We start from the raw sequence: 25,491 nt of genomic DNA, 5'->3' as shown, positions 1-25,491 counted from the left end.
GTGATTTTGATAAATGTAATATACACACATTTTCTCGTCATAGAATGTCTTATGAACTGCTGTATCTTATTAGATTTGAAGCAAGTTTCATTTAGTTTTATAAGATGGAAATATGCAAATGTAGTCATTGATTTTTAATACCAAGTGTATTGATTTTTTTTTATCGATTACTAATGTTTGAGTTTAGGAGTTACTAAATGTTATATAGAAAAATACAATTTTTACAAAATCATGTACTACACTTATGTTAAAAAGGGGAGGGATGTAGTGTTCGTGTTAAAAATGATAAGTTCCATTTTCTTTATAACACTTGTGTCCCTCAATACCATTAACATTTGTTGATAGTCTGTGCATCAGCAGGAATGCAAGAGTTGCTGTTGTCAAACGAGAGCGGCCTAAGGGGTTAATAAACGTGCAACATATATTGACTTTGTATGAAAAAAAAACTATTTTAGCCACTGAGACAGCATATTCAGGAACAAAAGACAAAGATAATTCTATCCACTCTGGATAGTGTGACATAAGGCGAGATATTCCATGCAGTTCACTCACTCTCTTGGCCGAAGTTAAGGAAAGGCGGAAGACTGTCTTCTGGGTAAAATCTATCTATGGCTTTATGCATGGGTTGATAGCAGGCTTTCTTCACATCCCAGGAGGGAGGTTTCAGTTCTTGAGGAGGACAAGACTGCCCGAAACTCCTCATCAATGCTGAGAGTTCCAATCCTTTCAGTTTTAATACTTGGCTCAAGACTGAGATATAGCCTTTCACCACAATGGCTGAAACCACCTTGTTCCTTAAAAACACTAAAAAATCTGCAATCAGGGGAATAGTGGCCTTGAGAGGAGCAATATCCCCCTTATGACAACAATCACAGAAGATTTTCCACATTGCCACGTAAAATGCTGCGGACGCCTTTTTGGAGGTATCCGGAAAGTTGCTTTGCAGGTGGTCTTGAAAAACCTTTCTTTTGGAGGAGATGCAGGATAGTACCCAACTTTGAAGGGACAGGCAATCTACTGCATCATATATTTTTTTGTGAGGTTGGCATAGCAAGTTTGGCCATTCTGGAAGTTTCTCCAACTCCCTTGGATGTTCTGATTCTGTTCAGTGTCTGACAAATAAGATAACAACATAGGAAGGCGTAGAAATCTAGACTGTCCCACGAGTGTTGAAATGCATCTTCCATCACTATAGCTTGATCTAGGACTGGAGAGCAATACAGTGGGAGTTTGTGATTCAGGTGGGTGGCGAACATGTCCAGAGACTGGGATCTCCAGAAAGTTGCAAGTCTCTTACCACTAAAGAAAGCAAAGACCTCAGAGAGAGAGATAACCTGGGACTGTGTCCACGTGATTATCTCTACTCCAAGGTTGTAAAGCAGGAGAGGCCATGCCTCCTTGTTTGGAGATGTAGGTCACCGACGTGTGGTTGTCGCTCATCAATACCAAGGAGTAACCTGTCAGTCTTTGCAAAGTTGAGTAATGCTAGTTGTGCCACTTTCATTTCCAGGAAGTTTATGTGGAAGCTCTTGACTTCCTCTGACCATATGCCCGAGATCTGTTCCTTTCCTAGCGAGATGCATCTGTAAACAGAATGAACTGTGGGGGAGGATCTTGGAAGGGTATTCCCGCACAGGTTCTCCTCCTCCAGCTACCACAGGAAGTCTGATATCACCTTTTAAGGTACTCGTGACAGGGTTGCAGGATGGTCTGAGGCTTGGGACCACAGGTCTTCAGAACCCACTGCACCAAGCACAGATGCCTAACAACTTCTGCCAAGTTCGAGCAGGCAGGATGTCCCCTTTCAGGAAAGTTGCTGCCAAAGTCCTGAACCTTGTCACTCTGTCTGCTGCAGGGAAGACCTTGGCTTGCACCGAGTCTATGTCCATACCCAGATAACTGATGGATTGGTTGGGGATGAGACTGGACTTCTGGAGGTTCATATGGATCCCTAACTCCTTGCAAGGATCCAAAAAAAGGTCTCTGTTTTTCATCAGGAGAGCTCGGGATTCCACCAAGAGAAGCCAGTCGTCTAAGTATCTCATGAGCCTGATGCTCATGGCATGAGCCCAGGCCGAGATAAAGACAAAGACTTTAGTGACAACCGGGGGGGCTGTAGACAGGCCAAAGCACAGCACCCTGAACAGGAACAGTTTGTCTCAAAAAGGGAACCTTCCAATCTTCCAATAAGGTCACCTCGGTACAAGGGGAAATAACATTCTCGACTTCAAGGTCCTTCCGGTAATGAGAAGCTTTCATTGTATATAATGGGAGACACTTCTGAAGGGATCATCTGATCTACATAGTCTGAAGGGTATAAATCTTGACTCAGCGGACTCGTGAGTGATGAGGGGGATCTAGACACACTACTGTAACACCATAGTTTGGGATAAAAATATCCAGCAGATCTGGCTCAAGGAGCATGGCTGCCATAGCCAGGGGATCATTGATAAGAACAGGTTCATTACTAACACTGGAGATGACATAACGAAATTGGGGCCATTGTCCTCTGCGACAGAAACCTTAGAGTGTGCCTGACACGTAGAACTCGGTGGGAAGATAATGTCTATCGCTGAACCTATCTTGCGTTTCCTCTCACGGCTTACAGAAGGAGGAAGAGAGTGAACTCTCTGGGCTCAGTTCTTAGGACGACAACGATATTCATTCCAATGGGAGGTCGACAACGATATTCATTCCAATGGGAAGACGACAACGATATTCATTCCAATGGGAGGATGACCACTTCCTAATGTATTCACATGGAAATTCCACCAAACATCTTTTTCCTCGACATTGAGAGATATACTGGGTGAAGATCCACATCTATCAGGCTCATAAAAGGTCCCACAAGGTAAACAATTACAACCCAAACAGGAGCCCGTCAAATTTGACATAGTCAAAAGGCACACACTAACTCACAAATAATAAATACTCAAGTGACAAGTACAGTCATGTCAATGACACAAAGACACTAGCACAAGCAAAATAACGGTGAAGAGCAGGCGATGTGGTTGTCTTATCATAGGAATGAAGGCAGGGATGTCCAAGTGCCAGCGATGCCGGAAGTATTTTGAGTAAACGCTTGAGACAAGTGTAGCCCGTCATGCACAGTAGCCACCTAGCATGCAGCACGACGCAATCTACCTATTTCTTTCTGAATTGTCAGGCCGTAAAAACCAAACCAGAAGTAACCCTATTAAATCACTCGGAAGTTTATATCTGCATAGAAATAAATATCATTTGATACGATGGTACATTATATTGACATCTACATTTTCTCCCAATATTCTATCTATTCTGTTTACAACATCTGGGCCACTCAGTAAAGGTTCAATTGTGGGGGAAAAATTATAGCTGTACAGTATTATGGAGTAAAAGTTAAGAAGCTGGACAGCAAGATGGAAGAAAGGTAGAAGACTAAGATAAAGCAAAGACTAATAAAAAATTTTGTACAGCTAGAGGGCAAAGGGGACACTGAAAAAATCCTTTAGAAATGCAGAGAGATCCACATGAAGTGCATTGATGGCATTAATCCCCTTTGGGGACAAAAATATTAAAAAATTACTAGAGTAAATATAATCAAACAAAATGATAAAATATTTACCACTACAGAACAATATTTATGGATATTACACTGGATTCTGTGTTCAAAGAAGAAAACTCCTCAACAAAGGAAATTCTCACTAATAAACATTTTCAGTCTCTCTGAAAACAAATAGGATAAAGTTAAAAAGCTTATAAAGTACAGTACGAAATTAACCAAAATCTCTTCTGAGCAAATACTAATCCTTTCAAAATATAACAAATTTGGAAAAGGGATTTTGACGAAGGAAAAATCTATTTCTGGGGAGAGACCTGTGATGCCCGGTGAAAAGGGTCCTTCTTTACACTTTTCTAATATAAATCTTCCAAATATACTAGAGAAAGATAAAAGCATGGAATGCAGAGGTTACTACCCTCGCGCGATCACCTTGTGGGTGTCGTGTATACAAGGGCGTGTGAAAACCACTATTCACAGGCTGTCTTCCATTTAGATAATCCCTTCATCAAAGGGGATGGCCGTGACAGGCCCTAGAGAATACAGTTGGACTACCCCACCGACACCTACTACTCGCGCCCTCCAGGTCATCCTTCTGTTTTGGACTTGCCCGCTAAGTCGTTAATTATTTTGTTCGGTGTTTTTCGCAAGTGAATTTGGAAATATGATAAATTCGTAGGTAATTTGTATTTTTCCTAACTATACAAACCTTAGCTATTTAATATGGGTAATTACTTCCGGCGTAGCTGAAATGACGAGCCATTAGAATTTTAACGAGGGTTTACTACCCCACTGCTAGTTAGCAGGGGGTAGGGAGGGTAGCTTGCTACACCCCCCCCCCCACCCTCACACACACCTGTGCTGAGCTCACTTTGCTTAGAGGTAGGACTTCATGGGGGATAGGGCGGGCAAGTTTGATTAAACAGCTAAGGTTTGTATAGTTAGGAAAAATACAAATTACCTACGAATTTGTCATCTGTTCCGTAACTGAAATACAAACCGGGCTATTTAATATGGGTGACTCAACCCTTATGAAGGGTGGTAAGTCCCAGCCAGTACTGGTTTTTTACTTTTGCCCGGGGACTCAATATCTGAGTGTGTCAGCACTCAACAATAAGGAGTCCCTGCACCTCGCTGGCACCTTGCTATGCAAGGGCTGCGGCCTACGAAAGCTGTGTGTGAAGGTTTGAAGAGTGACTTGTCCTAGGAAGTTGACCTGAAGTCCTTTAGATGGAAACTTTAGGCTAGGACTCTCCCAATACCACCTAATCAGGGTATGGGGACGTGACAGTATTAACTTAATACTAGGAACACAAGGAAACATGGTTTACCTGCAATGGTTTGAGGTCAGCTGTGCAGAGAACCCAGGATGCTGCTTTCCCCAAGAGAGGGGAAGATGAAGAAAAGAATAAGGGCCAGACTCTGGTGAAAACCTGAGGTGCTGTGGAGAGACTGAAGCACAGCACCTTGAACTGATAGATCTTGTTGTCTAGGCAAAATCTTAAGTACTTCCTTGAAGATGGATGGACTGGGATCTGGAAGTACGCGTCATTCAGGTCCAGTGTACACATGAAGTCTTGAGATCTCACTGCAAGTCTGACAGTGTCTGCCGTCTCCATGCTGAACGGGGTCTGCTTGACAAACCTGTTCAAATCTGAGAGGTCGATGACTGGTCTCCAGTCTCCAGACGCCTTCTTTACAAGAAAGAGTCGACTGAAGAAGCCTGGGGACTTGTCGACGACCTATTGGAGAGCGCCCTTCTTCAACATGGTCTCGACTTCTGCCCGAAGGGCTTGCCCCCTTGCCGATCCCATAGCAAGGGAGCTCAACGACATTGGATCCGCTGTCAGGGGAGGTAGGGTGTTATGAACGGGACGCGATACCCTCGACTGATTACGGAAATCGTCCAGGAATCGGCCCCGAGTTGTTGCCACCTGGTTGCACAACTTTGCGGGCATCCCCCTACTGGTGGACATGCAGGGGGACTGCCAATCCTAGCGTTTGCGGCCTCGGACACTCCCACTAGGATTTTTCGCCCCCCTAGAGGACTTTTTGCCTTTCTTGTCTTTGACATGAAAGGGCTTTGACACCGGTCTTTGCTGCCGTTACCGGTTTCGTCGTCTTGGTAGGACGTGGTTGCTGGGTTGCTGGAGGCTTACAGGGTTTAGATGTTAAAGCCCTCTGCAGGAGGGAGTCCTGGTTGGACTTCCTCCACCTCTCAGCTGCCTGCTCCACGTCCTTAGGCTCAAACAAGTTTCTCCATAAGATGGAAGAATGTCTGAGCCTGCTTATCTTGGTGTTGGGGACTTTCTGGTGAAACCTCTCAGACACTGCATCTCAATGCTTCAAGATGGTGTTAGCCCAAAAGTTTGAGACTTGGTGGGCTAGAAACTTATTGGTACGAGTGCCCGAGAGTAGAAATGTCTCCATGGCCTACCTGGTGCTTTCCTTGGATAGATCCTCGGATCGTAGCAGGATGCCTAGAGACCCTAGCCAGATGTCCAGCCACGAAGTTGCCTCCATGGCACACTTTGCTACCTTCTCCTGCTTTGAATAAGTTTGGAAACTTCATTCAGGGCCCAGTTGATGCAAATAAACATTGTCAGCTGATTCAAGTTACTGCTATCAAGATATGTACATAAATGAAAAAATATTCTTAATACAAGTATATTTTTTCAAAACTTATTCAAACTATCACACAATCAATAACAAAGGTTTCATACAGTTTACTGAAAACTATAAGTATCGTTAGTTATCACTTGAATGTATAAATGCATTTGTTCACTCGCTCATCATTTGTTTGTTTGTTTCTTTGTTCGTTTGTTCGTTGAGATGAAATGTAAACAAACAAAATGGCTTCCCTTTTGGGCATTGTATGTAGGGCAGAGGGGATATAAAATCAGTTTTCTTTTATTAATTTTGATATCTAAACATAAATTGAGTAAATTGGAGTTGTAATAACATCTTTATATAACCAAAACCAAAATTATATGCTTACAAATAGGTTTTATGATGAAGCCGTCTTTTTACCATAGAAATGAGATACTGTACCATATATACTCTTGTAACAGCCAATCTCGCGTATTGTGCAACCCCCAAAATTTTCACCCAGAAAATATTTCATCATATATCTCGTGTATCATGAGGGTTACTTTTTGAGAAACTAAATTACAACTGACTAACATTTTTACTCCATTTCTGTATTCCATCTTCTACTTCAATGTGTTGGAAAATTAAAAGACAAGGTTAAAAGTATCATTAGTAACGTCATAATCATTGCGTTAACGCATAGTCACAATAAGAGCCGAACAATTAAACATTTGTTTTGTTACGAACACTCTAATCAGATAGCAGCCATTTTGTTTGCATATCAATATCGAACGATAGTAAAAGTAGATAAGACTGACATCTTTACATTGTACCCTCATTCACTATGGAGAAAAGATGTAAATGAAGGCAAGAAAACAAAACCAGTTCATAGCCGCTATTCTGTTTGGAATCGGGAAAAGCTGTGTCGTAAACAGCAGGAAACAAAAAAAAGAAATTATTGGGAAGCTATGAATTTGCAAACAGCGTGATTAAATGAAAATTTGAATTTCCAAGATAAAGTTACAAAGTGTCTGAAAACAGAATATAGTTTTGTTATAACACGATATAGATGATTTGTTAAGCTTTATAATCTAGCACCTCAGCGCTTGAAAAAAAAACTACAAACTATCATACATCTGCAACATAAATGAAACTCCGGTTTACTTCTATATGCGATTTAACTCGACAGTAAATGAAATATGAGAGATGTATTTCAAATGAAACTACTAAAATTAGTATGCTCTTTGAAACATGACAGATCAAGTAATGATAGTTTCTTTTAAGAAATATGAAACATCCTTCAGTAGTCTGTCTTAAGGTGATTTGGAAAGTATACAGGAGTGTTGATTGACTTTCAAATGTAAACAATGGAAAAGATTATAATTTGCATGGTTTTATTTATACATACATTACTAAAATATGAATATTACATGCATTATTATTGGATAATGTTAAGTATAACATTAGTTTAATAAAAATCTGGTTTATTTCAAATATATCTATTTTTTCCCCTGTAAATAGATATAGTTTGAACGACGACGCAGCTTAGCAGAGAGCATAATTATGCTAATTTGATATCTACCGTAAAACGTGACCCCTTTCAAATTAGCTTCAAAATTAGTCTTCAACTCTCATGTTACTAGAGTTTATTCTGTAAATTTAAATTAGTCTTTATTTTCTATATTTTTTTTCAATCAATAGGTCAGTTTATGGTTGGGTATATGCAATATTCATATTTATTTTCTTATTCGTTTACAAATAAAGTAGCCTTGTATACATTATTTTATATTCTTTACCTCATACATACATGCAATTAAGGCAGTAGCAGTAGTTTTCAGATGGGCCATGAGTGAAGTATCTTTATTTTTGCGAGTTTCATTTTGCTTTTAGCCTAAGTAGCCTATATTTACTTCAATTCGTGTCATTTAATTCCCTAATTATGTCATCATGAGGTGAAAAACAAAAGTGTGATAATCTCAACTGCTCGTTTTGATATTAGCCACGTGTTTGGCAGAGATGGTTGGCCTATAGCCTAGAATTTGGTATAATTTTCCTTGATTTTCTGCATAAGGAAACCTTTTGAGATACAACGGATTATCAGCGGTACCAGACACATTTCCCCCCTTAGTCCGTTATTGTGAGGTTCTACTGTACTTCCTAGAAGACAGATGAATTGGGATCAGGAAGTATGCATCCTTCAGATCTAGAGTGCACATGAAGTTCTGCGGTCTTATCACTTGTCTGAGTGTCTGCCGTCTCCATTCTGAACGGAGTCTGCTCGACAAACCGGTTCAGACCCGAGAGGTCGATGACTGGTCTCCAGTCTCCAGACGCCTTTCTCACAAGAAAGAGTCGACTGTTAAAGCCTGGGGACCCGTCAAAGACCTCCTGGAGACCGCCTTTCTCTAACATGGTCTGGACTTCTGACCTGAGGGCACACTCCCGTGCGGATCCCTTTGCACAGGAGTTCGATGGAATTGGCACTTGAGTCAGTGGAGGGAGAGACAGCGTGAACGGGACGCGATACCCTGAACGAAGCACCTCGCCATCCAGATTTCGGCCCTGTGGTGAAGCCACCTCTGCCAGTGGCTTTGCAGGCATCCCCCCCAGGTGGACAAATGGGAGGACTAGCCTGCCCCAGTGGAACCGACCTTGGCCGGATCCCCTCTTTTCCCTTTCCTCCACGAAAGGAATTCTTTATTGCAAAAGGCTTGCTTCGCACCTTTTTGACGCCTGCTGTTTTGGGTCTCTAGCCCTTTTCGATTGCAGTTTCTGCTGTGGTTTCCGCTGTGGCTGAGAGGGGTAAGGTCTGGCTGTTAAGACCTTCTAGATGAAGGAGTCCTGGCTGGACTTCTCTACCTCTCTGCCACCCGTTCAACATTCTCGGTGTGAAACAAGGAATTGCCATCGAAGGGTGCATTCCCTTAGTCTCGCCACTTCGGCCTGAGGGAAGCGTCTGTGGAACTTGCCTATGACGGCCTCCCTCCTCTTCAGGATAGTGTTAGCCCAAAGGTTCACTACCTGGTGGGAGAGAAACTCGATGGCCAAGGTGCCAGACATTAGGAAATTTTTCCAAAGACTTCCTGGAGGACTCCCAAGACAGGTCCTTAGACCAAATCAATTGTCCTAAGTATCCCAACCAGAAGTCAAGCCATGAAGCAGCCTGCATGACGGGACTTCGCCACCTCTCCTGGTTAAGGATCTTGGAAGTCCTGTGAGCTTCTCGAAGGGTGTGGCCTTCGAGAGTGCCTCTATGGAGTGATCGAGAGACAGTGTCGGAGAGACTACCCAAGAATCCTTTAGTACCACCTCTGGAACACATACAGAGAAGGCAGAAGCTTGGAGGATGAGTTGGAGCGGAGCGAGGAGGTGGACCCAGTTGTCTGGGACAACTGTCTTCTGTCTGGCACTCTTTAACCTCTTTGACCAGGGCAAAACTGCACTGGTCCTCTGGGGTTTTTGAGTGCCGTAAACCTGGTTAAGGACAGTTTCCTTTCCATCTAGAGGGGCTGCCGATGGATCTAGTGGCCCATTGATGGATCGGATGCAGGCTAGGACCTGCCAGAATGCATGTTCCGACTCCTTCGTCTCATCCTCCATTAGCTTAGGGCTAGCGGCTGCTGGCAAAGCGTCGTCCTCGGTATCGCTCTGCCCTTCCACATCTGAACTCTCATCCATAAGAGCCCGGAGTGGGTCATAGTCGTCAACGGGATAGACCAAGGATAGGGAGACTGCCGAAGAGGTGCTCGCTTCCGGCTGCCTAGAAGGCCGTGAAGAAAGAAGCCTGGCTGAGTATTTTGGAATGGTGAACAAATCCTTTGGCTCCCTGCTACGAGGCAGGTGGTCCTCTGTCAACGAGGACCCAGAGGGCTCCGTTGGTCTACAGGCGGGACGGGAGTCCGCTGCCAGGGGGAGCACGTCGCGCCCAGTTGCATATCGTACCTCCTTAGGCACTATCTCGACCGGCGAGGGACGGAAGGAGTCCCTGTAGCAAGTCTCCCTATCTTCCTTGGGAGGCTAAGGACGAATCCTTTTCCTCTTTCCCTTGGGTCTGGCCTGAGGCATCTTGAACTGAAGGGGGCTACCATGGGGTTCTTGCCTACTCTCTTCCCTAGGTCACTTGCGAGGGGATAACAGTTCCCCTTGCCAGCCGAGCCCGCAAGCACGGAACACTACGAACTCCTCCTAGGATTGGAGCGAGGAGAGGTCCCTAGTTCGAGAGGTGGCAACAAAGGAACCCTAGGAGTATCTCCTAAGGACTGGGAGCAGGGACTGACCCCCATCACGGCTTGACGCATTACATAAAATAAGGCGCGAAGCCATGGGGGCGTCGCGGGCTCCCAAGGAACTGAAGAGAGGGTCCTTAGGAAAACACGGATCCCGGGGTTTAGGAACCTGGGCAGGTTTCTCAACCCTCTTGCCTGAGGGAGGCTTCCCGGCAGGCAAGATTGGCACAGGCCTACCCTTAGGGATAGGATCGGCGTAGTCGCATGGGCGGCTGCTGTGTCTGCGGTGATGGAGGCCTATGAGATTGGAGAGACTGATGGGTATCTCTCCTTGCAGGAAGGTTAACCCCTGCCGCCAAAAACGGAGATGGTATTTCGTTCAGGGATGAGCTAACCACCGAACAGAAGCGGGTTTGGTTCCGCGAGGCTGTTAAACCGCGAGGCTGTTAAACCGCTAGAACCCTCTCCTTACTGAGATGTAAGAACATTAAGAGTCGGCACTCGAAGAGCGTCGTGTGACGCTCTTCTGTCGCGTGACACAGCGCGAGAAGAGCCGTGTCTAGAGGTGGGAATCCCGGGGGGAGCAACAGAGGACTTGAACTACGATCGCGGGCTCTATTAGAACTCGCGCGGCTAGGAATCTCATCCCTAGTTCCTGTTAGGCTGCGCACGCCCAAGGATTCAACATAGTACAGTATTGATTGCGCGCCCCGAGATGGTCGGGCGCGCTAAGCTGTTCGCACGCTTCAACATAGCGCTGATTGTGCGCGCCTAGTTGTTCGCACACGCTGTGTTTGTTGCGCGTATAAGGTTGGTCAGGCGTGCCAAGTTGGATACGCGCGCGAACGCTCAGTGCAATGAGTCCGAAGACTCTGTTGTAAGAGTAAAACTCTTGGCGCTTAGGAGAGAACTCCTTGCTACAAGTCGTGTGAGCGCAAATGCTCAACACAACGAGATTCCGAAAACTCTCTGTCATATGAGTAAGATTCGTGATGACGAAGGTCACGAGAACCCAAAGGTTCAGCATGTACTATGTGGCGAGACCCCCAAAGGGTCAGCGGAACGAGAAACCGAAGTTCTTCTGTCACGAGCCCCCCGAAGGGTCAGCATGACTAAAGGCACGAGACCAAAGGCCTAACGTAACCTGTGTTGCGAAACCCGGAAAAGTCAGCGCAACGAGAAAGTTAGCACAACGAAAAACCAAAGTTTCCCCGTCACGAAACACCGAAATGTCAGGGTGACTAAAGTCACAAGAACCCAAGGGTTCAGCGTAACTAAAGTTACGAGACCCCGAAGGGTCAGTGTAACGAGGAACAGAAGTTCCTCTGTCACGAGACCCAGAAGGGTCAGCGTGACTGATGGCAAGAGAGCCCGAAGACTCAACGTTACCATCATCACGAGAGCCCGAAGGTTCAGCATGTACTGTGTGGCGAGACCCCAAAGGATCAGTGCAACGAGAAACCGAAGTTCCTCTGTCACGAACCCCCGAAGGGTCAGTGTGACTAAAGGCACGAGAGACCAAAGACCTAACGTAATCTGTGTTGCGAAACCCAGAAGGGTCAACGCAACGAGAAATTTAGCGCACGAGAAACCAAAGTTTCCCTGTCACGAAACACCGAAGTGTCAGGGTGACTAAAGTCACGAGAGACCAAGGGTTCAGCGTAACTAAAGTTATGAGACCCTGAAGGGTCAGCGTTACAGTACAAGAAAATGAAGTTCCTCTGTCACAAGACCCAGAGGAGTCAGCATGTCTGATGGCACAAGACCCCGAAGACTCGACGTTAACATCGTCACGAGAGCCCGAAGGTTCAGCGTAACTGCGTAAATGAAACCCAAAGGTTTCAAGTCGGGCGAGGCCGAAAGATTAGCGCGACAGAGCCCCAAAGGACCCCAAAGGACTCCTACGGTCATGAGAACCCACAGGATCAACATGACAAGAGCCCGAAGGCTCACAATCACGCCAGCCCAAAGGGTGATCATCACGAGAGCCCAAAGGGTCAACGTGAAGAGAACCAGCAGGTTCCAAAAGACGTCTCCTCACAGCACGAGGAGAACGTCCGGGATGGAGAGGAGTTACAAACTCCTTCCCCTTACGAACCTCCGGAGAGGAACGTTCAGCAGACTCCGCCCGGGGGGAGACTGATCCAGATCCAAGGATAAATCCTCTGCAGGGGAGGAGAGTTCCCCCGAAAGAGAACGTCGCTTAAGACAAGGCTCTTGCTCCGCCACTGGAGGAGAACCATAAGTGTAAGAGGATTGCCGATGATCAGAGGCGATCTTCTCTCGTTCCCCGCAGGGAAAACCTGCCTTGGAGAAAGCCCTGCCAGCGCCCCTGGTGGATTAGCTAACTCCTCGGCGTGAGAAACAGACTCTAGGTCTGACCGATGGGCAGCAGCACCTGCACCAACATTAGGAAGAAGGAGATGACCGCCTTTTCTCCGCTCCCCTTTGAATGAGCTCGAAGAGAGCTTCCTTTGAAGGGGGGCCATCGACGCCCAACGATGGCCAAAAGGACACAAGGTCTGAAAAGGAACAGGCGCTCCCTGAGGGAAGGGAAGGACCCGACACAATAGGGGAGCAGACACCTTTCCCTATCCCACAGGTTTAACCTGGAGTCACAAGCCCTGCACTGCTACTCGGTCGTACCCTGCAAAGACCCGGCAGAGAAGCAGCTTCGGGCAGAGATTTGGCCATGGAGGAAGCAGAAGCCTGTGATTTCTTTGATTTCGAGGAAGAGCCCGAAAGCGAAGATTAGAGCTTAGACTTCTTCCTTTTACGCCCGAACCTCTCCCACTGGGAGGCAGGCCAGTCTCGACACTCAGAACAGGTGTTATCCCACGAACACCAACGTCCACAGCAAGCCGGGCACGGGGTGAGGGTCCATATCTACGGACGACCAGAAGGTACTGCAGCTGCGGCCCTCACGACCAGGACATGTCCGCATAACGGGACAATAATCACACACACAAACCGTACACAAAAGAAAAAGGAAAAGCAAATAAAGTCGAGGCAGTTTAATGAGCTAACTGCACTCTACCGAACCAAAAGCAAAAGTGGTAACTCAGCCTACGGGTGTGAGTGACAGGGGTAGCCAGTCTACCCCAACCCCCTTCCGCTAACTAGCAGAAGGGGGTAGTTATCCCTCACTAAAAATGTCTTGGCTAGTTTTCAGCTTTGCCGAAAGTAATACCCTATAAATAGCTCCAGGTTTATATCTGTGTCTGAACAATTAAATAATTTAATAAGAAGAACAAAATTTTCCATCTTTTGAAGATCTACATTTCATTGCAAATATACCCTGTACAGTATTTCAATCATAACTACTAAATAGCATACCTGATGATGATTAGGCATTACAATTTGCAGTTATGAAGGCACGGAGAGCTAGAAAGTAGATTCCTGTTAAATCACACCCAAGTGTCACAAGGCGTTCACCATCGTCTCTGTCATCAAGACTGGTTCTCTCTCTGTGTGTACCTTGAATAATAAGATTTACAATTATAAAATCTGTCCTTAGAACACATACAATCTTTCATACTTCCATATGCTTGAAATTACATTACCATATAATTTCCTACATTTACAAACTACAACAGTAATTTTATTATTGGAACAAAGGAATATCAAGGGCAGACCAAATACAAAAAAAAAAAAAAAAAAAAAAGAGAACGATTGCAGACATCTAAATTTAACTTCTGACAACCTTCACATTCATACTATACAAGAAATGACACAGCCCTTGTGCTAAAACAATTATACTCTCATTGCATGTCTTATCAAATAAGTTTCATCACAAGTCCATAAATAATGCACTGTATAATCTCCACGGGTGAAATAAACAGACTCACTCTCGTTCCCCGAAGGAGAAACCTGCCTTGGAGAAAGCCCTCCCACCGTCCCTGGTTGATTAGCTAACTCCTCGGCATGGGAAACAGACTCTAAGTCTGACGGATGGGCAGCAGCACCTGCACCCACACTAGGAGAATCAACCTCCGCGGAGGTAGGAGATGACCGCCTTTTCTCTGCTCCTCTTTGAACGAGCTCGAAGAGAGCTTCCTTTGAAGGGGGGCCATCGACGCCCAACGATGGCCAAAAGGACACAAGGTCTGAAAAGGAACAGGCGCTCCCTGAGGGAAGGGAAGGACCCGACTCAATAGGGGAGCCGACACCTTCGCCTATCCCACAGGGTTAACCTGGAGTCACAAGCCCTGCACTGCTACTCGGCCGTACCCCACAAGGGCCCGGCAGAGAAGTAGCTTCGGTCAAAGATTTGGGCATGGCGGAAGCAGAAGCCTTGTGATTTCTTTGATTTCGAGGAAGATTCCGAAAGCGAAGATTAGCGCTTAAGACTTCTTCCTTTTACGCCCGAACCTCTCCCGACACTCAGAACAGGTGTTGTCCCCAGAACACTGACGTCCACGGCAAGCCGGGCACAGGGGGTGAGGGTCCATATCTACAGACGACCAGAAGGTACTGCAGCTGCGGCCCTCACGACCAGGACATGTCCGCATAACGGGACAATAATCACACACACACCGTACACTAAAGAAAAAGGAAAAGCAAATAAAGTCAAGGCAGTTTAATGCGCTACCTGCACTCTACCGAGCCAAAAGCAAAAGTGGTAACTCAGCTGACGGGTGTGAGTGAGCTTGGTAGCCAGTCTACCCCAACCCCCTTCCGCTAACTAGCAGAAGGGGGTAGTTATCCCTCACTAAAATTGTCTTGGCTAGTTTTCAGCTTTGCCGAAAGTAATACCCTATAAATAGCTCCAGGTTTATATCTGTGTCTGAACAATTACTTTTTAATAAGTAAAAATATTGGAGAACAATTTAATAAAAAGAACAAAATTTTCCATCTTTTGAAGATCTACATTTCATTACCAATATACCCTGTACAGTAATTCAATCACAACTATTAAATAGCATACCTGATGATAATTAGGCATTACAATTTGCAGTTATAAAGGCACGGAGAGCTAAAAAGTAGATTCCTGTTAAATCACACCCAAGTGCCACAAGGTGTTCACCATCATCTCTGTCAAGGCTGGTTCCCTCTCAGTGTGTAACTTGAATAATAAGATTTACAATTATAAAATCTGTCCTTAGAACACATACGATCTTTCATACTTTCATATGCTTGAAATTACATTACCATGTCATTTACTACATTTACAAGAAAAAAAAAAAAAAAAAAAAAGAAAGAAAGAAAGAAAGAAAGAAAGATTGCAGAGAGAAGAAAGAAAGAAAGAAAGATTGCAGAGACATCTGAATTTAACTTCTGACAACCTTCCCATTCCTACTAAACAAGAAATGACAGCACTTGTGCTAAAACAATTATACTCTCATTGCATGTCTTATCAAATAAATTTCATCACAATCCCATAAATAATGCACTATATAATTTCCACGGGAGAAATAAACAGACTCACATTACTTAAGATCCAAAAATCAACACTACATGCAATTCAGAACCTCGTTTATTATTGCTACCTACTTTCTGCCCTCACTTTCCATCTACTGGCTATACTTAAATGGTTGATTTTTTGTGTGCCTTTTGTCAATGAGAGTAATTTAATTCCAACTCTTCTTTACATCTAAGGTCTTTCAATTTTATAGTTTTAGTCAGTTTAAGGGTAAAACTGATACCGATGCTATCTGCTCATAACACTCTCCTTCTCAATTTAAACTTAATTTTCTTTCCTAAACCAACTTATTTTTTTTTTTTTACAAACTGGTTTGACAGGGTGGGACACCATCACATAACTTTATATCAATATGCTGGTTTTCATCAACTTTAGTCATATTGAAACTTTTCGATCTAATTATTTCTCGGGAACCCAAGTGTCATCCATGGTTCCTATACTTTTAGTGCAAGTTCATGTGCTCCCTTTAGTAATCACCTTTAGGAATCAGTGACTTAAGACTTGGTTTGTTTCATTGCAGCGAGTATATTTATGTTGAACAGGTCGACATAAATCTCTTCATAGTTTATATACAACAGATCTATTTTAACAATAATGATATTTTAATTATAAAATAAATTTTTGAATATACTTACCCGGTGAATATATAATAGCTGACGTCTCCGGCGGCTCGACAGAAAAACACAAAAACTCGCGAGCGATCGCTATGAAGGTTGCGGGTGTGCCCACCAGCGCCAACTATCGGCCAGATACCGCATATACATGTAAACAGCTCCAGTTCTTCTCATCCCGCTGGGTCTCTATCGGGGAGGAAGGGGGGCCTTTAATTTATATATTCACCGGCTAAGTATATTCAAAATTTTATTTTATAATTAAAATATAATTTTTAAATATTTAACTTAGCCGGTGAATATATAATAGCTGATTCACACCCATGGTGGTGGGTAGAGACCAGAATTAATAAAGTTTACAGCGTATATGCTTAGAGTTTTTGACAGTTATATCATAACAAAACCCAAATATATATAGGTACCTGGTAAGGAAGTTGACTTAGACGATTACTCTGCCTTGTTAGTCTGTCTTCCTCACGAAGCCCAGCCATCCTCTTAGGATGCTGAAAGACTCCCAGGAGCTGAAGTATCAAGGGCTGCAACCCATACAACAGGACTTCATCAAACCCCTAATCTGGGCGCTTTCAAGAAATGACATTTGACCACCCGCCAAATCAACCAGGATGCGAAAGGCTTCTTAGCCTTCCGTACAACCCAAAAAACAAGATTAAAAACATTTCAAGAGACATTAAAAGGATATTGGAATCAAGGGAATGTAGTGGTAGAACCCTCACCCACTACTGCACTCGCTGCAACGAATGGACCCAGTGTGTAGCAGTCCTCGTAAAGAGTCTGGACATCTTTTAAGTAAAATGACGCGAATACCGACTTGCTTTTCCAAAAGGTCGCGTCCATAATACTTTGCAGAGATCTATTTTGCTTAAAGGCCACGGAAGTTGCTATAGCTCTTACTTCGTGCGTCTTAACCTTAAGCAAGCATCGGTCTTTTTCATTCAAGTGAGAATGAGCCTCTCGTATTAAAAATCTGATAAAATATGACAAAGCATTCTTTGACATAGGCAATGATGGTTTCTTAACTGAGCACCATAAGGCCTCAGATCCACCTCGTAAGGACTTAGTACGAGCTAAGTAGAACTTAAGAGCTCTAACTGGACACAGCACTCTTTCAAGTTCGTTGCCTACGATCTCTGACAGGCAAGGTATATCGAAAGACTTAGGCCAAGGACGAGAAGGCAGTTCATTTTTGGCCAGGAAACCAAGTTGAAGTGAACATGTGGCTTTTTCTGTAGAAAAGCCGATGTTCTTACTGAAGGCATGAATTTCACTGACCCTTTTAGCCGAAGCCAAGCACACTAGGAAAAGCGTCTTGAGGGTGAGATCCTTCAGGGAGGCTGAATGTAATGGCTCAAACCTGTCTGACATGAGGAACCTTAGGACCACGTCTAAGTTCCATCCAGGAGTTGCCATACGACGTTCCTTAGAGGTCTCGAAAGACTTAAGGAGATCTTGGAGATCTTTATTGTTGGAAAGATCTAAGCCTCTATGTCGAAAGACCGAAGCCAACATGCTCCTGTAGCCCTTAATCGTGGGAGCTGAGAGGGAGCGAACATTTCTCAGATGTAAAATAAAATCTGCGATTTGGGCTACAGAGGTACTGGAAGAGGACACAGATGCTGACTTGCACCAGTCTCGAAAGACTTCCCACTTCGACTGGTATACTCTGATGGTAGAAGCTCTCCTAGCTCTCGCAATCGCACTGGCTGCCTCCTTCGAAAAGCCTCGAGCTCTTGAGAGTCTCTCGATAGTCTGAAGGCAGTCAGACGAAGCGCGGGGAGGCTTTGATGAACATTCTTTACGTGGGGCTGACGTAAGAGATCTACCCTTAGAGGAAGACTTCTTGGAATGTCTACCAGCCACTGAAGTACCTCGGTGAACCACTCTCTCGCAGGCCAGAGGGGAGCAACCAACGTCAACCTTGTCCCTTCGTGAGAGGCGAACTTCTGCAGTACCTTGTTGACTATCTTGAATGGTGGAAATGCATACAAGTCCAGATGAGACCAATCCAGTAGAAACGCGTCTATGTGGATCGCCTCTGGATCTGGGACTGGTGAGCAATAGATCGGTAACCTTTTGGTCAACGAGGTGGCAGAGAGGTCTATGGTGGGTTGACCCCAAGTCGCCCAAAGACTCTTGCACACGTCCTTGTGGAGGGTCCATTCCGTGGGTATCACCTGACCCCTCCGACTGAGACAGTCTGCCAAGACGTTCAAGTCCCCCTGGATGAATCTCGTCAACAGGGAGATGCCTCGATTTCTTGACCATATGAGAAGGTCCCTTGCGCCCTCGTACAGCGTGTGGGAGTGTGTGCCTCCTTGCTTGGAGATGTACGCCAAAGCTGTGGTGTTGTCTGAGTTGACCTCTACCACTTTGTTTCGAAGAATGCTTTCGAATTTCATCAAGGCCAAGTGGACTGCTAATAGCTCCTTGCCGTTGATGTGCATGCTCCTGACTTGAGGTCCACAGACCCGAGCATTCCCGACCGTCCAGGGTCGCACCCCAACCCAAATCCGACGCGTCTGAGAACAACACGTGGTTTGGGTTCTTGACTGCTAGGGATAGTCCCTCTCTCAGACTGATATTGCTGTCCCACCATTTCAGGCATGCCTTTACTGGTTCGGAGACTGGGATTGATACCGTCTCTAAAGTCTTGCCCTTGTTCCAGTGAGAGGCTAGATGGAACTGGAGAGGCCGAAGGTGTAGTCTCCCTAGCGAGACAAACTGCTCCAGGGATGAGAGAGTCCCTACAAGACTCATCCAACTCCTGACTGAACAACGTTCTCTTTTCAGCATTAGTTGGACTTTGAGCAGGGCTTGTTCTATTCGGGTGGCAGACGGAAAAGCCCGAAAAACTGGACTGCGAATCTCCATCCCCAAATATAGAATAGTCTGGGATGGGATCAGTTGGGACTTTTCTAAGTTGACCAAAAGTCCCAACTCCTTGGCCAGACCCAACGTCCAATGTAGATCCTGCAGACAGCGATGACTGGACGATGCTCTGAGAAGCCAGTCGTCCAAGTACAGGGAGGCTCGGATTCCTGATAGATGGAGGAATTTTGCCACATTCCTCATGAGCCTCGTAAACACGAGAGGAGCAGGACTGAGGCCAAAGCACAGGGCTCGGAACTGGTACACCACATTCCTGTAAACAAACCTCAGAAACGGTTGGGAATCCGGGTGTATAGGAATGTGGAAGTACGCATCTCGTAGGTCGAGAGAGACCATCCTGTCTCCCTCTCGGTACCTGGGAGAGAGGTCTATGGGAGTTGTTGCTAGAGGAGGTTTGCGTACAAACGGTATTTTGTACCCCTCTCTGAGCAACAGAACAGACTCTTGGTCTGCACCCCTCTTCTCCCAGGCCTGCCAGAAGCTCTTCAATCTGGCACCTACCGCTGTCTGAGGCTATGGGCAGTCAGACTCTGCCACGGGAGGACTTGGCTCCTCTCTTCTTACCTCTCTTTCCCTCGGCACGAGAGCCTCCCCTGCTGGGAGCTCTGCCACGAAAGGGCGGGATAAATCTAGACGCAGGAGTCTCGATCCTGGGTCTCACAGCAAAGGATGAAGAAGGAGCCCCTTTGCGAGCAGAGGACGCCATCAGGTCATGGGTGTCCTTCTGCGAAGCAGCTATATCCTTAACCAGCTGTTGTGGAAACAAGGCCGCTGATAAGGGAGCAAAGAGCAGTTCCGATCTCTGACAGGGAGTAACTCCTGCCGAAAGGAAAGAGCAAAGGGTTTCTCTCTTCTTTAAGACTCCCGACGTAAAGGTGGAGGCGAGCTCATTGGAGCCATCGCGGATGGCTTTATCCATACAGGACATGATAAGTAAGGAAACATCTTGGTCGGCAGACGAGACCTTCCTACTTAATGCTCCTAATGACCAGTCAAGAAAGTTAAACACTTCAAAGGCCCTGAATACGCCTTTAAGCAGATGGTCAAGGTCCGAGGAGGACCAACAAATCTTCGAGCGTCTCATGGCCAGGCGACGGGGAGAGTCTACGAGGCTTGAGAAGTCACCCTGGGCAGAGGCAGGGACTTCCAAGCCGAGAACTTCTCCCGTGTCATACCAGACGCTCGATCTCGAAGCAAGCTTAGAAGGAGGGAAGGCAAAGGCCGTCTTCCCCAAACTCCTCCTGGTATCCAACCAGTCGCCTAGAAGACGTAAAGCCCTCTTAGAAGAGCGCGAAAGCACTAGCTTAGTAAAGGCTGGCTTGGTAGCAGCTAAGCCTAGAGCAAACTCAGACGGAGGCGAACGAGGAGCAACAGCAACAAAGTGATCTGGAAAAAGATCCTTGAAAATCATCATGATCTTCTTAAAATCCATCGAAGGAGGAACCGCCTTAGGTTCATCTACATCTGAAGGATTATCATCAGGATGAGGATCAGCAACGTCCTCATCTGAAGGAGCTTCGTCCGACAACTGATGAGTCTCAAGCAAGGGAGAGACCTGCCTTGGTGGCAATGCTTGACAAGCAGAGTCCACACGCACCGGAGCATCAGTAGCAGTCCAGGACGCTACGTCATGTAACTGCTTAACAGACTGACTAGCAACAACAACAGGAGCGGGAGGACGCTCGACGTCAACTCGAGACTGCCTTGACTGCCTAGACTGAGCAGTCAAAACAACTCTTGACTGCGGTGCTTGACGCTCAACGTCAAAACAAGTCAACTTCGCTGGTTGGCGAACGTCCTGAACGTCAACAGGAGCATGCGGCAGCGGCTGAACGTCCACAAGCGGCTGAAAGTCAACACGGGACTGCATCGAGTGAGGCTCTACAAAACGTGACTCACGTGACTTTGTAACGTCAACGTCAACAGGACGAGCAAAGGCTCGTTTGGGCGGCTGACGGCCAGGATCTCGATCAGCTAAGCGGCGAGGATCATCGTGAACCTGTTCAGCAGAATAGTCCTCCATAAGAGAGGCAAGCTTACTCTGCATGTCTTGCAGTACAACCCATTTAGGATCAACGGGAATGGGTGCGGTAAGAGACGGGGGTAACGTCTGTGACTGCAAAACATTGCCTACACTAAGACTCTCGGAGCCTGTGTAACGCTTCTGTTTAGGCGGCGAGCAGTCTTCCGATGACTGCACAGGGTCAGAGCTGTCCCAATGGCTACAACCAGGACGCTGGACTTGTCCTGAAGGGACTGACTTTCGCTTTAAGGGTCTCGAAACCTTGCTCCACGGTTTCTTACGCGATAAGCCTTCGGATGACGAGGAGAAAACCGTCTCGCTCGTCTTATGGTAGGGGCGGTCTTGACGAGACACGCCTGAAACCATAGAGGGAACGTCTGTTCGTTAGTTAAAGCCTCTCGAACCCATAAGTCCTACGACATTACTTCTCCCTGGGGCTTGGGAGCTTGCAAGAGGTCTCGGACTAGGCGAACGACAGGCACGAACAGACGAACCCTCGGTCGCAACACTGATAACACTTTGCGCACTAATCACTTTCTCCCCACGATTTTCTAATGTGGCACTCTGACACTTTAACTCTTTTACGTCCGCCATGAGTTGATTACGGTCCGTAGCTAACGACTCAACTCTCTCGCCCAAAGCTTGAATGGCACGTAACATATCCCGCATTGATGGTTCCTGAGTGCTAGTAGAGGGTTCAGGCACAACTACTACTGGGGAAGGATTAGGTTCAGGGGCATGGGAGGAGGAAAATTCTAACGATCTAGAAGAACTTCTCCTCACCCTATCTCTCTCTAGCTTACGAGAATACTTGTCAAACTCAAGCCAATCGAATTCCGAAAGGCCCACGCACTCATCACACCGATCTCCTAATTGACAGGTTTTACCCCCGACAATTAGAACACACAGTATGTGGGTCGAGAGAGGCCTTTGGAAGACGCCTATTACAATCCCTAGCATTACATTTACGAAATCTAGGAATTGGAGAAGGGTCAGCCATTTTGAAAAGTCAAAGAAAGTCCAAAAAACAATCCAAAGTCATCAACAATTAAATCTATCCAAAAAAAGAGTTCAAGAGTTTAAGTTGAAGATAAAACACCTGCACTGCGAAAGCTCAAACCAAAAAGAAGTACTTCACCAAGACTGTTGAAAAACTCCAGGTTAACAGCGAGTAATGGAATCAACTTGTCGATCAGACCGACAGAGAAGAACTGGAGCTGTTTACATGTATATGCGGTATCTGGCCGATAGTTGGCGCTGGTGGGCACACCCGCAACCTTCATAGCGATCGCTCGCGAGTTTTTGTGTTTTTCTGTCGAGCCGCCGGAGACGTCAGCTATTATATATTCACCGGCTAAGTTAAATATTTAAAATTACTAATTTTAGGACATTTTATATATTTTCATCCCTACTTATCATATATAGGTTATTCATCTCCTTATTAACTTTCTTCGCTGGTCTTCTACGTCAGCTATCTTAGCCGAACGGCATCGCTAAATGAGGAAAAATAAAACAAAAACCTCCCTCGGGAGAAGCACCTAGTCCACAGACGGGAGAGGTGTCCAACCAGAGAACATACACAAATTAAGGACTGCACACTCCCTTCTTGGGCAGACATCGACGAGAGAAGGAAAGCAGCAGCGTATGAAATTGCAACAAACAAGAATTACAATTAATTCAGCTGAAAAAATAACTACTCAGGAGAACCACTCAACCCTCCACCAGGAAGGGGGTTCCCACAGAGACAAAGCTAAAAAGTTAAATTTCAAGTTATAATTTGACATAATTAATGAAGAAAACCACTCGGAAGCACAACCTAACCAGTGAACAGGAAAGGCGTTACCCCCGTGGAGTATCCTGCTAGCTGCCCACTAGTGAGCAGCGATGACCTTCAGAAATCAAGCTCCAAAAGGGCTGCACTCCCTTCCCCCAGCAGATTCCTTCCTTTTATGCCCGAACCTCTCCCACTGGGAGGCAAGCAACTCCCGACACTCAGAACGGTAGTAGGTTGGCCAGGGCACCAGCCACCCGTTGAGATACTACCGCTAGAGAGTTATGGGGTCTTTTGACTGGCCAGACAGTACTACATTGGATCCTCCTCTCTGGTTACGGTTCATTTTCCCTTTGCCTACATACACACTGAATAGTCTGGCATATTCTTTACATATTCTCCTCTATTCTCATACACCTGACAACACAGATTACCAAACAATTCTTCATCACCCAAGGGGTTACTGCACTGTAATTGTTCAGTGCCACTTTCCTCTTGGTAAGGGTAGAAGAGACTCTTTAGCTATGGTAAGCAGCTCTTCTAGGAGAAGGACACTCCAAAATCAAACCACTGTTCTCTAGTCTTGGGTAGTGCCATAGCCTCTGTACCATGGCCTTTCACTGTCTTGGGTTGGAGTTCTCTTGCTTGAGGGTACACTCGAGCACACTCTCCTATCTTATTTCTCTTCCTCTTGTTTTGTTAAAGTTTTTATAGTTTATATAGGAGATATTTATTGTTGTTACTCTTCTTAGAATATTTTATTTTCCTTTTTTCCTTTCCGCACTGAGCTATTTTCCCTGTTGGAGCCCCTGGGCTTATAGCATACTGCTTTTCCAACTAGGGTTGTAGCTTAGTAAGTAATAATAATAATAATAATAACAGGTGTTGTCCCGAGAACGCTGACGTCCACGGCAAGCCTGGCACAGGGGGTGAGGGTCCATATCTACGGACCACAAGAAGGTACTGCAGCTGCGGCCCTCACGACCAGGACATGTCCGCATAACGGGACAATATTCACACACACACCGTACACTAAAGAAAAAGGAAAAGCAAATAAAGTCAAGGCAGTTTAATGAGTTAACTGTACTTTACCAAGCCAAAAGCAAAAGTGGTAACTCAGCCGACGGGTGTGAGTGAGCGGGGTAGCCAGTCAACCCAAACCCCCTTCCGCTAACTAGCAGATGGGGGTAGTTATCCCTCACTAAAATTGTCTGGGCTAGTTATCAGCTTTGCCAAAAGTAATACCCTATAAATAGCTCCAGGTCTATATCTGTGTCTGAACAATTACTTTTTAATAAGTAAAAACACTGGAGAACAATTTAATAAAAAGAAAAAAATTTTCCATCTTTTGAAGATCTACATTTCATTACCAATATACCCTGTACAGTATTTCAATCGTACCTACTAAATAGCATACCTGATGATAATTAGGCATTTCAATTTGCAGTTATGAAGGCACGGAGACCTAGAAAGTAGATTCCTGTTAAATCGCACCCAACTGCCACACGGCGTTCATCATCGTCTCTGTCATCAAGACTGGTTCTCTCTCTGTATGTACCTTGAATAAAGGGATTTTGATGAAGGAAAAATCTATTTCTGGGGAGAGACCTGTGACGCCCGGTGAAAAGGTCCTTCTTTACACTTTTCTGATATAAATCTTCCAAATATACCAGAGAAAGATAAAAGCAAGGAATGCAGAGGTTACTACCCTCGCGTGAGCACCTTGCGGGTGTCGTGTATACATCAGGGGCGTGTGAAAACCACTATTCACAGGCTGTCTTCCATTTAGATAATTCTTTCATCAAAGGGAAGGGCCGTAACAAAGGCCCTAGAAACCACACTTGGACCACGCCACCGACACCTAACACGAACGCCCTCTAGGACATCCTTCTGTTTTGGACTTGCTGTGTGTACCTTGAATAATAAGATTTACAATTATAAAATCTGTCCTTAGAACACATACGATCTTTCATACTTTCATATGCTTGAAATTACATTACCATGTCATTTAATATATTTACAAACTACAGTAATTTTAATATTGGAACAAAGGAATATCAAGGGCAGACCAAATACAAAACAAAAAGAAGAGAAAGATTGCAGAGACATCTAAATTTAATTTCTGACAACCTTCCCATTCCTACTAAACAAGAAATGACACAGCCCTTGTGCTAAAACAATTATACTCTCATTGCATGTCTTATGAAATATGTTATTTTCATTAGTAAAATAAATTTTTGAATATACTTACCCGATAATCATGTAGCTGTCAACTCCGTTGCCCGACAGAATTCTACGGGAGGGATACGCCAGCTATCACTATACTAGAAGGGGGTGTACTCACAAGCGCCACCTGTGGCCAGGTACTACAGTACTTGTTGTTGTCGCCACCTCACTTTTTCCT

The 25,491-nt window shown here is 45.3% G+C and overlaps 1 long non-coding RNA gene across 1 annotated transcript in view; it reads right to left on the bottom strand.

The window, feature by feature from the left end:
• The window catches only part of LOC137624983 (uncharacterized), a 100,105-nt gene that overhangs the window by 35,254 nt on the left and 39,360 nt on the right, over positions 1–25,491 (bottom strand). Inside the window, exons 2-3 of the long non-coding RNA XR_011040791.1 lie at positions 15,281–15,418; positions 13,690–13,830 (exon numbers count right to left, since the gene is read on the bottom strand). This is a non-coding gene — a long non-coding RNA (uncharacterized lncRNA). The remainder of the gene's footprint in view (positions 1–13,689; positions 13,831–15,280; positions 15,419–25,491) is intronic.

This window comes from Palaemon carinicauda, chromosome 31 (assembly GCF_036898095.1).
Source record: "Palaemon carinicauda isolate YSFRI2023 chromosome 31, ASM3689809v2, whole genome shotgun sequence".
Taxonomy (NCBI): Eukaryota; Metazoa; Arthropoda; class Malacostraca; order Decapoda; family Palaemonidae; genus Palaemon; species Palaemon carinicauda.
The sequence above is the reverse complement of the archived record's forward strand: the minus strand, read 5'-3'. Positions and strand labels throughout refer to the sequence as shown.